General features: G+C 31.8%; 1 pseudogene; it reads left to right on the forward strand.

Annotated features, from left to right (window-relative positions):
* Positions 1 to 1954: 1954 nt before the first annotated feature.
* LOC120183628 lies at positions 1955 to 3382 on the forward strand (annotated as a pseudogene).
* Positions 3383 to 12359: the final 8977 nt, after the last annotated feature.

Genomic DNA, 12359 nt, shown 5'->3' on the forward strand with positions numbered 1-12359 from the left:
ATTTAAGGCTATAATAAGATTAAAATATTATATAAATTTTTTTATTTTTATTTTTTAAAATGAAGAATAATTTGATACATTAATGATGTATATTTAAATGAAAAAAATATCAAACAACGGTAAAATTATGACAAACGTCCTAATAAATTTAAGAACTACAATAGTTATAAGTAACATCATATTTATAGGTAATTTATTTTCTTTTTCTATAAAATTCTTTAAGTTTATTTTCTCTAAAACTTTATAAATTTTAAATTAAGCGGGCTTTTGCGGGTTTCGCAAGTAACCCGCGATTATACCCATTAAACCCGCGGGTTTAACGGTCCGGGCTAAAAAACTTACAATTTAAACGATCTTAAATTTTTGAAGCCCGAAGCCCACACGGGTCGCGGGTTAAACGGGTAGTCCGCGGGCTTTAGCCCATATACCCAGCTCTAGACAAAGATAAAGGAATATCCAAGAGTGGTCCGTGGATGAAAGTGTGAGACAGAGATCACGGGTACGAGAATCTTGGTGGTTGTACGCGTTTGTAAAGTAAGACCGGTAATTGTTACCATCTAATATATATATCCTCGGTTAAAACATGTTGAAGAAGAAAAGTCTTGTTTATTTAAATGCTTATTGCCTTTGCTTTTAGCTTTGCTGCATGTGCGGGCCAATCCGATCTCACTTAAAATCAGCGATGGGCATGCGACCCGGATGATAATCAACTTATTTAATTAAAGACCCAAATGATATTATTTTAATTCAGATTTTTTATTATTCTAATTTTACTAATTTAAAATTGACTCGAATCCAAAATTCAAACATAAATTTTTTATTGAATTAAATAATTTAATTTTTTAAAAATAATTTTTTCGAACCGAAATTTGCTCATATTGTACTCAATAACCATCCTATGTAAGAGGTTTTTTTTTTAAAATTTTAGGTTGAATATAAGGTAGTATCTATTCAAAGTGTCTCAATCATTTGATAATGAATATTTATACTCCTGTATATGTGATGTTCATGTTCTTAATCGCTGATATTGTTTGATTTGTGTTACGAAAAAGAAATTGGTTTAGCGATAAATTTATTAGGGATATAAACTAAAGTTGATGTATTTTGGAATAAATAAATAATTTTTATAAATTATATAAATATTAAATTATTGTAAACTAAAATAAAAAAAACATTTTTCAATTTTCATAAAGGAGAAGGTTGGAGGATGAAATTTATAAAGGTAAATTATAAGTTTGGTAATTGAATTTTATTCTCTCTTTTATTTCACTTATTGTACTTTCATTTTTTTTAATTTACTCACTGAACTTTATAGATTGAATTTTTTTTGTCACTCCACCAGTAAATAATTAATGACGTTATGACATGGTCGTACTTTAATCAATGTTGTTTTAGTCTAAAATTTAATTTTTTTCATGAATTCAAAATGATGTCGTTTTGATGTAAGTTTCCATGTCATAACGTATTTAATTATTTAACGACGAAGTGATCAAAAAATTCATTCTACAAAGTTCAGTGAGTAAATTGAAAAATTGAAAGTATAGTGAGTAAAATATGAGATATGTAAAGTTCAGTTACCAAACCTGTAGTTTACTCAATTTAAAATTAGACAAAAGAGTACATGCATAAAGTATAAATAATCAAAAGATTGTTTCCGACACAAGACCCACTAAATCTTTCACGCCATTTCATCGGACGAATTAACGATAGCCGCTGTTGCCTCCGGAACATTTTGATCGCCGCCTTCCGTGATCAGTTCCGACGTTCCTATCCTCTGCCTCCGCCGCCGTGTCTCAATCCCTCAGAGCTTGACTTGGTCCTTTTCCCTTTCCGCTTTTTTCTATTTATTCACGCAGAAGACGAGAGGTGAAAAAATCCATTAATTCCTCACTGAATTCTTTTTGTAGTTCAGACCATACTCCAGGAAGCTTCAAAAAGCAATAAGGCTGAAGCAATGGTCATCCGGTTTGTTATAAACGAAGTGTTATGAAATAATCCCGTCAATGCCCAGCGGCTACATTCAATCCACCTCCAAGTGTTTGATCTTTTGTCCCTGAGAACAAGATGTTACCAACAACCCTTATTTGGGTGGCTTCAAATCAGACCAATGACTTCCAGTAGACAAGTCCAAGATCGTGGCAAGTACAAACGAATTCACCATCTCGAAATCGTAAAAGAGAAATGGAAAATATTGTCAAAGGTTTTGTTTTTGATGGAAGTTATAAAGAAAGAAACCGAGATGGTTATCCCCGTGAGGTCATTGTATCAATACAGGAAGCAAATCAATGTACTGAAACCCCATAAAATAACCGATTTCATCGAGAAAAGTCCCAAGTTGTTCGAATTATATAAGGATCAAAGGGGATATGGTGTGGAATTACTAAAGAAGCTGAGGATTTGTTGGAAGAAGAGGAAAGGCTGGTTGAGGAACAATCGATCAAAGCTGTTGAGTATGTTACTAGGATACTAATGATGTCGTTCGATAAACGGATTCGGTTAGACAAGATTGCTCATTTTAGGAGAGATTTTGGTTTGCCAATTGATTTTAGGAACAAGTGGGTGAATCGGTATCCACAACATTTTAGAGTTGTAAAATCTAACGATGGGGTTGAGTTTTTGGAGCTTGTAAATTGGAATCCTGGTTGGGCCAGAGTTGGAGAAGAAATCATTGGGTTTGAACGATGGGATTGGACGTGAACCGGGTGTGCTTTCATTGCCTTTTCTTTTGAAGTTCCCTTCTAACTACAAGGAGTATAGACATGGAGGGAAAATCAAGCATTTTCAGAAAAGGTCTTATTTGTCTCCCTATGCAGATGCTAGGAAGCTGAAAGCAGGGTCGCTGTTATGCACGAGTTACTTAGCTTTAGTGTCGAAAAGAGATTGGTGACTGACCATCTCACTCATTTCTGACCGGAACTTATGATGCCGCAGAAGTTGAAGAGGCTTCTTTTAAAGCATTTTAGCATCTTTTATGTTTCTGAAAGGGGGAAGAGATTTAGTGTTTTCTTGACTGAAGCTTATGAAGGTTCCGAGCTGATTGAGAAGTTCCTGTTGGTTATATGGAAGGATAAGGTCCTGAGCTTTGTTGGTTATAGAGGAAAGTAGAAAAAGATCCCTACTTTCATTGATCTGTCAGACATGGAGGAAAGGGATATGATTGAAGGTGAGATTGAGAATATAGCGGATTTTGAGGAAGGGAAATCATGGATGGTTTAGAGGTTGTTTCACTGACTAATGATGATGATGAGTTGGAGATTTCTCATGTTGGCAATGCATACAAAGCCACTAATGATACAACTTGAAGTCATTTTCTTTTGCACATTCAGTTTGGGTCACTTTAGTAATGTTTGATAGTCCAAAGTTGCCATTACTCTTCAAATGAGAAAGCTTAAGCAAAGCTTATTGACTTCTTGGTAACTGTTTGCAAGTGCTTATTGACTTCTTGGTAACTGTTTGTGAGTGTTTTACTCCTTGGTCTTTTATCTATTATCTTACCTGCAACCATAAATTACATTTTCTGACCTGACTTTACTCACTTAAAATAGAGGTTAAAATGGAGATATGTGGTGATGGGAGAACCCGCCAGAGATACCAGTCTCGAGCTCACGGTGTGATCCCGTGAGGGCCGTCGACCCTCTCGGTACAAAACAATTCAATTCACGTAAAAGTCTACTTTTTCTTCTGCAGATTGAGGAAGAGTAGAAAACTCAGTTAAGTAATTTCTTTCTATGCAAGTTTACTTTGTAAACAAGAAACTTATCACTACAATAGATACTATGGATTAAGTTTACTTTGTAAACAAGAAACTTATCACTATAAATAGATACTATGGATTAAGGTTCTTGTCATGAATAGCATGAGGTTTCCTTCAACCGGGGATCTGTCTTGTTTTTTACAGTGAGTAATTTATTTCTCTTTTCTATTTGCTAGTTTACATAAAAAGTTAAAATATTTCTTACAAGTCAATCATATTATTACCTTATGGAAAGCATCCGTTAAACTGCTATCTAATTTTCCTTTCAGATTGAACAAGAAAACTCGATTGGACAATGGATAATATTTACAGTGAGGTGAAAGCAGATCTCAGGCTTGAAGGTGCAACGGTAAGAAATTCAGCCAATAACTGAACCGTGTTTCATTTGCATCCATCACAAATCTCATCACACTACTGGCTTTTCAATCGGAATCAAACAAAATCCGGACAACAAACTCCAACATTATTGTTGTTATTATGAGACATCTCTGATTATCTCTCAACATTTTAATTTTTTTTTAATCAAAATACCCCTTTTTGGAAAGAAACCGTTAGTTGACTAACGGTCAACACATGTTGTTAATGTGATAATTTTGTATATACTTAATTACTGACGTGATGGGTCATGTTATCTAAAATTACGACGTTACGTGTGTCACATCATCTCTATGATGTTGATGTGATAATTTTGTATATACTTAATTACTGACGTGATGTGTCATGTCACTAAAGTTACGACGTTATATGTGTCACATCACCCATGACGATGATGTGGCATGTTCCATGTCAACCATGGTAAACTTAATTTAATATCTTATGGATTAATGATAAATTCTCCATACAGGGCTTACGTTCCCGTGCAAGCACGTCCAAGAATGCTAATAATGTCCCCAAGAGCTGTGATTCTTGGCCCTTCTAAGCACCGGCTTGTAATTTACTCGGATAATGACCACCCAGATATTCCCGTGGAAACCATCACTGAACGAACTGCTAATAACGGCCCCACGGCCATGCAAGAATGATTGTCTGCTTTGGTTCCTTCCCACTCCATTTGACTATCCATGAATATGAAAGCTTTTACGTGGAATGCTCAAATTTTTGTGGTCTTACAAAATCAGAATACTACAACGATGGATCTTTATATATATCCCCAACAGCCTCACCTGCTATTCAAACGACTCTATGAATCGTCTCAACAGCTCTACCTGCTATTCAAACGTCTCTCACACGAGATTTTCTCTGTTCGCCGCACCATAAGATCAACACCTCTATTATGTAAATGGCTTTTGCCTCCTTTATTATTAAAAAAAAAAGTGGATGTAAAAAATGTTTACAAATTTAATTGATGTATTAAGTTTTAGGGTTTCATGCACTCTTAATTTTTTATAGATTAGTGATTAAATAAATTATACAAACAATTCAAGTGACATGTGTAACGCCCCGAAACCCAGGTCAGTAGTTTGAGTTAACTCGAGATCCATTTTAGAACACAAAGGATATATTTAAAATAGTTTGGATCAACTTTATTAGGAATTGGGCTGAGTTGGGCCCAAAAGGATGATGATATTTTTATGAGCTTGAAAGTGTAGGGATTTAAAGTGTAGTTTACCCAAATTTATTTTGAAAGTTGAAAACCCCCTTGTTTATATCTGGTATGCGTGAACCACTCCCCCTATAATATCTCACCAAACCTCTTCTCCTTCCCTCCATTTTCTTCTCTTCCTCTCTCTTTCCAAAAGCAAGTTATCAAGCAATCCAAGTCTAGTTTGATTCAACTAAGGTAAGATTGTTAATCATCATCCTACTAGCTTTAATTTAAGCTCCACATTGTAAGATTTAGCTTTGGAAATCAAAAATGAATTTTTGGGAGGTTTAAGGGAAATTTTGAATTTTAAGTTGTTGTTGATAGATTCTAGTTCTAGGAGTGTTCTCATCCTTCATTCATCACTTAGTTTACTTAGAATTACTTTTTTCTTACTCTCGAGTATTTAAAGAAGTGGGTGAAACCTCAAAGGCCAAGGGGAAAAGGGAAAGCTCCCATTGAGTGAGTTTGACTTTGCATTTAGCCAAAAATTTGTGGTAATCACACTTAAAACTCCTACATACTAGTTAGTGGGTCATTAGATATAGTAAATAGCATGAAGGTTGAGAAATAAGCTTGATGAGCATGTTAATGGTAGAATTCAAGTTTTATGTTATTACATGATTTGAAGCCTTATTTATGCCCCTTTCATGATGACATAAGACTCTAAACACATTTGGAAACCTCTAGGTAGAAATGTAAGAGAGTTTGAGTGCCCAAATATGGCATTTTCGAGTGATAGTATCGGTACTTGAGGGATCAGTATCGATACTCCTTCAAGGGATATCGATACTGAGAGTTCGGTACCGAGGTCGGTGTGCTTGGTATCAAAACCCAAATTTCAGAATGTTATTTTGGTATCAGTACTCAAGGAAGTATCAATACCCAAGGTCCAAGTATCGATACTCCCCATATGAGTATCGATACTTTCACTTTTAAAAAAAGAGAGTTTTGTACTAGAGTATCGAATACCTTGGGAAGGGATTCGATACTCGACAGGCGGTAGCGATATTGTATGGCCAATATCGATGCCAAGGAGTTATTTTGGGCTATAAGTTAAGAGGAATTGTAAATGCTAGTGAGGTTCTCAATAAGCTTTATTTTCTCTCAAGTAAGACTACAAGTGGAACAATAATAATGCTTAACTCGAACGTAGAAACGAATAAAAATAGGGTGACATAAAATTAACCCTGGTTGATGCTCGGGAAAAGATTCGGACACTTGAGTTCCTTTAGTTTAGGGTGTCAAAGTATAGAATCAATCTGGGTTTCTTAGGTAGGACGCAAGGCCCTTAAAACTGACTAGCTAGGGCACAAGGTCTGACACTCGCAAGGGGTGGGCTAGTCGGGGGTGTGGTATCCGATGCAGAGATCCGGGGCCACATCCTCGGTAGACTAGAGGGTACGTGAGCTCTTAGATGCAGAAATCCCTTAGTCGTATCATGATGTCTACCATAGCGTAGAGAGTGAGTATCTCAAGGATACTCACCAATGATTGAATTGAATAGATTCATAGTACTTTTATCAGTTGTTAAAGCATGATATTAATGAACCCTTTTAGTATGTTTTAGTTATTAGTGTGACACTGGGCTAATTAGCTAAGCGTTTGAAATTTGTTTCCTTACACATATTCTTAGGTGGAGCACTTGAAGAACTTTTGTGCAGAGTAGATCCAGACTAGATTCCAGGGCAGAGTACGTCTCGAGTCCTTTAGTGGGCATATATATTCGAAATCCCTATTTTGTATACTCAAGTTATGATTTGTTTTGAATGACGGTCTGTATATTTTGTTTAATATTTATGGGAGCTCCCGAGCATAAATTGTTTTGTATAAACGATGTTAAAGTTTTAATTTTATTTTTATCATTGATTTTCTATTATGAATTGTCATTTTAAATAAACAATAATGTCAAAATTTTGATTAGCCACTTAAGTGGTTTCGTGTGGCACTCTCATCGGTCGACTGTGTGTTGTACTGGTGTAAGGTGTTACAACATGTCTTAAAATTGAAGATCATTAAATAAATGCAAATCAACAGGAGAGGTTAAAACTTTGTGCATTCATATTTTTAACTTTTTTCGAACTCATAATTTTTAATTTCAACTATTAACTTATATTTACAGATGACAATAGGGTCGTCTTGGGTTGGGTTTTTGGTCAACTCGACCTGATTTAAAAATTATATATCCTTCATTCGAATTCGATCCGACCCAAAAATTATATATCTTTCACCCGGTCCGAAAAATATATATCCTCCATCCGACTCTCAACCAACTCAAATTTTTAGAGTATAAATCCGACCCGAGCCGATATATAATAAGGACTTAATTATAAAAAATAATATTTTTTAAGAAAATTATATTATTATCTCTGAGTTGGAGCGGGTCAGAGTTTATTACCATCCACCCAAACCCAACCTAAACCCGATTTAAAAAAAATCTAATACTATCAAAAGTCATTCCAAAACTCATCAATTTTGGATTAAATTATCATCCATTCTAATGATATTACATCAATATTAAATAAAAAAATTAAATGGACCCCAAATGCACGGAAAATAAAGGTAGAAAAATGTAGACAATTAAGGACCCCAAATGCACGTCATTGTCGCAAAAAGTTGCAAAACAGGACATTTAAAATGGAACGTGCATGCAAGCAGAGACCGTAGTGGCACTAAAGATGGTAATAAATTCTGTTGACATTTTTAACCATCTTTGGATACGTGTACAGACACAACACAAATTTAATACATAAAATTCTCTTTCATGCACTTTAGTCCCCATCTTCTTTGACTATTCCCAATTACACATATCAACTAATAAGAAAGCATTTGACTTTGTGACACAAACATTTGTTCGTTTTTAAAGGAATAACATCGGTATTTGAATCGGTCAGACTATTAATTTTTTTATTCGAATCATTAGTTTTTTAGGATATATTACGTGTTTAGTACTTAAATTATCAGTTTGAATCCGTTTTAGTATTTGAACTTTCAATTTTTTTCAAAAACATACATAAAGTTTAACTTTTGTTTTATTTTAGTATCATCTCGTTAAAAATTTTAGTTTTCGTTTCATTTCAGTACCGCGTTCAAAATTTAACGTGAAATAAAAAAAACAAAAATTTAGGTACTAAAACTGATAATTTGGGTACTAAATGCGTTAAATGTTTAACGACGATTATTAAAATGAAAGAAAACTGAGTGTTAGATATGATTTTAAAAAAAAAATAAATAAATAATTAAGTATTAAAATGGATCAAAATATATATTTTAAGCACTAAATGCATAGTTTACCCTTTTTAAATCGCCGTACGATTTCGCCTATCGTTTCTATTGTTATTGATCAATTTTTAAAATAAAAGTTATAAGTGGATTTTTAATGATTTCTAGTTTCGGTTTCAATTATTATTATTTATTATATATCACCAAACAAATTATCAATTTTTTATTTGATTGATTTAATTAATTTATCAAATCACTCTTATGTAAATTTTTATAAATTAACCTTTTAATTGTAGCGAATTTTATATTAATTTATCTAATTAATTAAATAATATATTCATTTCTACATAGTTTCAGTCGTGGAAGTAAAAGCTTTACTTTTTAAAAAGGGTTCTGAGATTTGATTTGACTAAGGAAACCAATCATGCATAAATTATAGAGAGTTGAATAATATATTTTACATGTATTCTTTAAAAATAATAACAATAAGTTTTATTTTTTATAAAATAAAATCCGCTAGTTTTATTGAAAATAAAAATATCGAAATAAAGATTTACAATCACAAACGTAGATTAAACATATAATAAAAACATTTTACTTCGACCATTAACAGAAAAAATTACCCACTTAAGATCACATAATGATCATATACAAAACATATTTTTTAAAAACTAACCAACTAAACTCGAATAAAAGGGGCGATTCTGATTTGCGATTTATCGGCGTGAGAAAACAATCCACGAACGTCAAACGCGTATCCAGATACAATCCAATAGTCCACAACAAGAAATATCAACATGATATAAGTGTCATCTTAATCAGTCGTGACGATTTCAAATCCAATCTCGATAAAAAAAATAAACGTAAATAAAAGTCAAGCGACATAAAACATACCAATAGACATAGGGAAATATATCATAAAGGTAGAGAAAATCATGTCATAAAAACAGAGTTATCAAAAACTAAAAAACAAGAAAAACAACAAAGCTAAGATATAATAAAAAAAATACTGACAATTGACGACCATCACTAAGACTTATGTCCGCAAAGACCACAAATAAAAAAAAACCCATCGATAACAAAAGAAAAAAAAGAAAAAAATAAGACAACAATAATTTTATTAAACGAATAAAATAAAATATAATGAATAATTGTAATATCAAGGAAGAAAAGTATATAAAAGTTAAAGTAAATTAATTATATTGATAAGTCATTTTCGCTACAATTATAAAAGATATAAAAATTAATCGTTAAATAATAAAAAGATAATAATATAAAAATAATTAAAAAAATCATTTTGGTGAACTATATTTAATAATATTTTGATATAACAAATTAAGATTAATAGACAATGACCTTAAGATGATTAGATTAATAGAATAATCACTTTAGTTTAATCATCTTAGCTTAATCAAAAAAATATGACCATAAGACGATTAGATTAATATAATAATTAAATAACCATCAATTGAAAAAATGAAAATAAATTTAAATCTTAAAAAATATTACAAAAGCTTTTAAAAATATCCATAACTTTTGTAAAAACTATTTATTTAACCAAAAATTATAAAAAGTCGTATGAACCCATCATGAAATCTCATTGATAAAAGAAAATATTATTTTTTCTTAGAGATCTTATGTTCGAACAATTATATCTGCAGAATATATATATGTGCTATCAATAATTAATAATACAGGGTGTTTGAATTTTTGTATGTATAGACTTAATACACCTTTAATATATAATTTTATATATTATAAGTGAATAAAATTTTAAAAATAGTAATAAAAATGAAGTTATTGATGATGTGTATTAATATGATTTTACAAGTGATATATAAATTAATATATTATAAATTGAAAAAAATAACATTTAAGATTTGAAGGGGAAAAAAGTCAAGCTACACCACAATGTGACGTGATGCAGCTGGAGAAGGAAGCTGTGCTGTTGCTAGGAAACTGCTGTTTTGACAAATAAAAGGACCAACTTATGTCGAGTTAAGAAAAATAGGGACTAAATCTCTAAATTAAACATTATATGAGGACGGAATCATAATCGACCTAAAAGTAGAGAAGAAGAAGGAGGAGGAGGAGGAGGGGAGGAAGCAATGAACGTCATTTTCTTTGATGAATATATGTGCATGCATGCAAAGTGTTGGCTTTTGATGAATAAATCAAAGAGGCATGAGCATTATTCCACAAAATCAAAGGAAACAAAGTTGTTGTTGGAACGGAAGTGTGACTTGTGATCGGGAACGGACGCATAATTTTATTTTAGAGGAAAAATTGAACTTATAAAATTTTAAGGGAGACGAACTTAAACTCATAAAATTCTAAAGGACGTAAAAATATTTTCATTAAAAAATACATAAAAAATTTAAAATATATAGTAATTTTAAATTTTAAAGGATGACTCCCCGCACCCGTCCCGTCTAAATCCATTCTTACTTATAACTACAAAATTATGTCACCAAAGAAAAAGTGAGTGGACTCGGGAAAATTTCCACAATGAGAGATGAGGTTCCATCTTCACTTTTCCCTCCTGCTAGAAGCATGATTTTGTTAGAAAATAATATATTGTTGACTCAAACATGACTCGAAACTTAACCTACATTTTGGATAACCTACTTTTTCGAATAAAAATATATAGATTCGACCCGACACAAATATATATATATATAATATTTATTTTTATTTAATAAAATAGCGATTTGATTGAAAAAAATATAAATAAAGGGGTGTTATTGTAATTATCTCTAAGTATATAAAATATAAGTATACTATTGTGTCGATGATTTTCACCCTAAACTCAAAGTCAATCCAATCTTATCCTTAAAACTTTGACCCATCTAAACACGAATTTTAAAAAATAACTTTATAAAATCAAATTAAAACCCATCATGTCCGGATCTCATGCATAACCCTAATTAATAATTAATATAATTTACCAACAACCAATTGGTCTAGTGGATGAGGCACTAGGTCTCATAAGCAAGGTCAGAGGTTTGAATTCTGACGTTTATGAATGGAACAAACTGGGTTGGGAGGGTCGGTCAATAGATCGAATATAAGTGATTAATTCAAAAAAAATTAATATAATTTATATATATGAGGTCAAATAATATATGATATATCATTTCAAAATTGAAAATCACTTACATTATTATTTATTATAATTATATAATTAAATCTGTCATTTGATAAATTATAAATTTACTAATTGAGACCTATAATTTTATCAAACGTGTACCTCCTCCACAAAGTCAATTCTATGTGAGAAAGAACAATGTTGTTGCATAGTTATTTAATGTCAACCGGCTAATTAATGAAGCATATTTATGGTCAGTACCAGGGAAAGCGCTTGACTTTACACATTAATTAATCAAGTTAGACCATTGTCTCTCTATGATCAAAATTAATAATTTTTTATGCATCAACTAGTGTGGGGTCCGGGACTAGATATTTGGTCAGAACTCGACGAATTTCGAACCGATCCACCTTGATCGAATAAAGTTTAGGTAAAAATTAGTACTTGATTCAATAAGTGTGTGTCAGATCGAGTAATAGTTTTTTATTTAATTTCAATCAGATTTTGGATCAGATTAAATTATCTTAAATTCTGATCGAATCTAATGTAAGTGAATGGTTTAATTTTCAGATCGAATTCAAATGAATAAAAAATCTGACATAATCCACGACAATCCATTGTGAAAACACGATAATTCAAACCCTAACTAATCTATTAAAATTAATGCCTAAGTTTCATTATTCAAGACTCACAATTAGAAGAATAAACTATAT

Source organism: Hibiscus syriacus, unplaced genomic scaffold (assembly GCF_006381635.1).
Source record: "Hibiscus syriacus cultivar Baekdansim isolate YM2019G1 unplaced genomic scaffold, ASM638163v2 tig00112800_pilon, whole genome shotgun sequence".
Taxonomy (NCBI): domain Eukaryota; kingdom Viridiplantae; phylum Streptophyta; class Magnoliopsida; order Malvales; family Malvaceae; genus Hibiscus; species Hibiscus syriacus.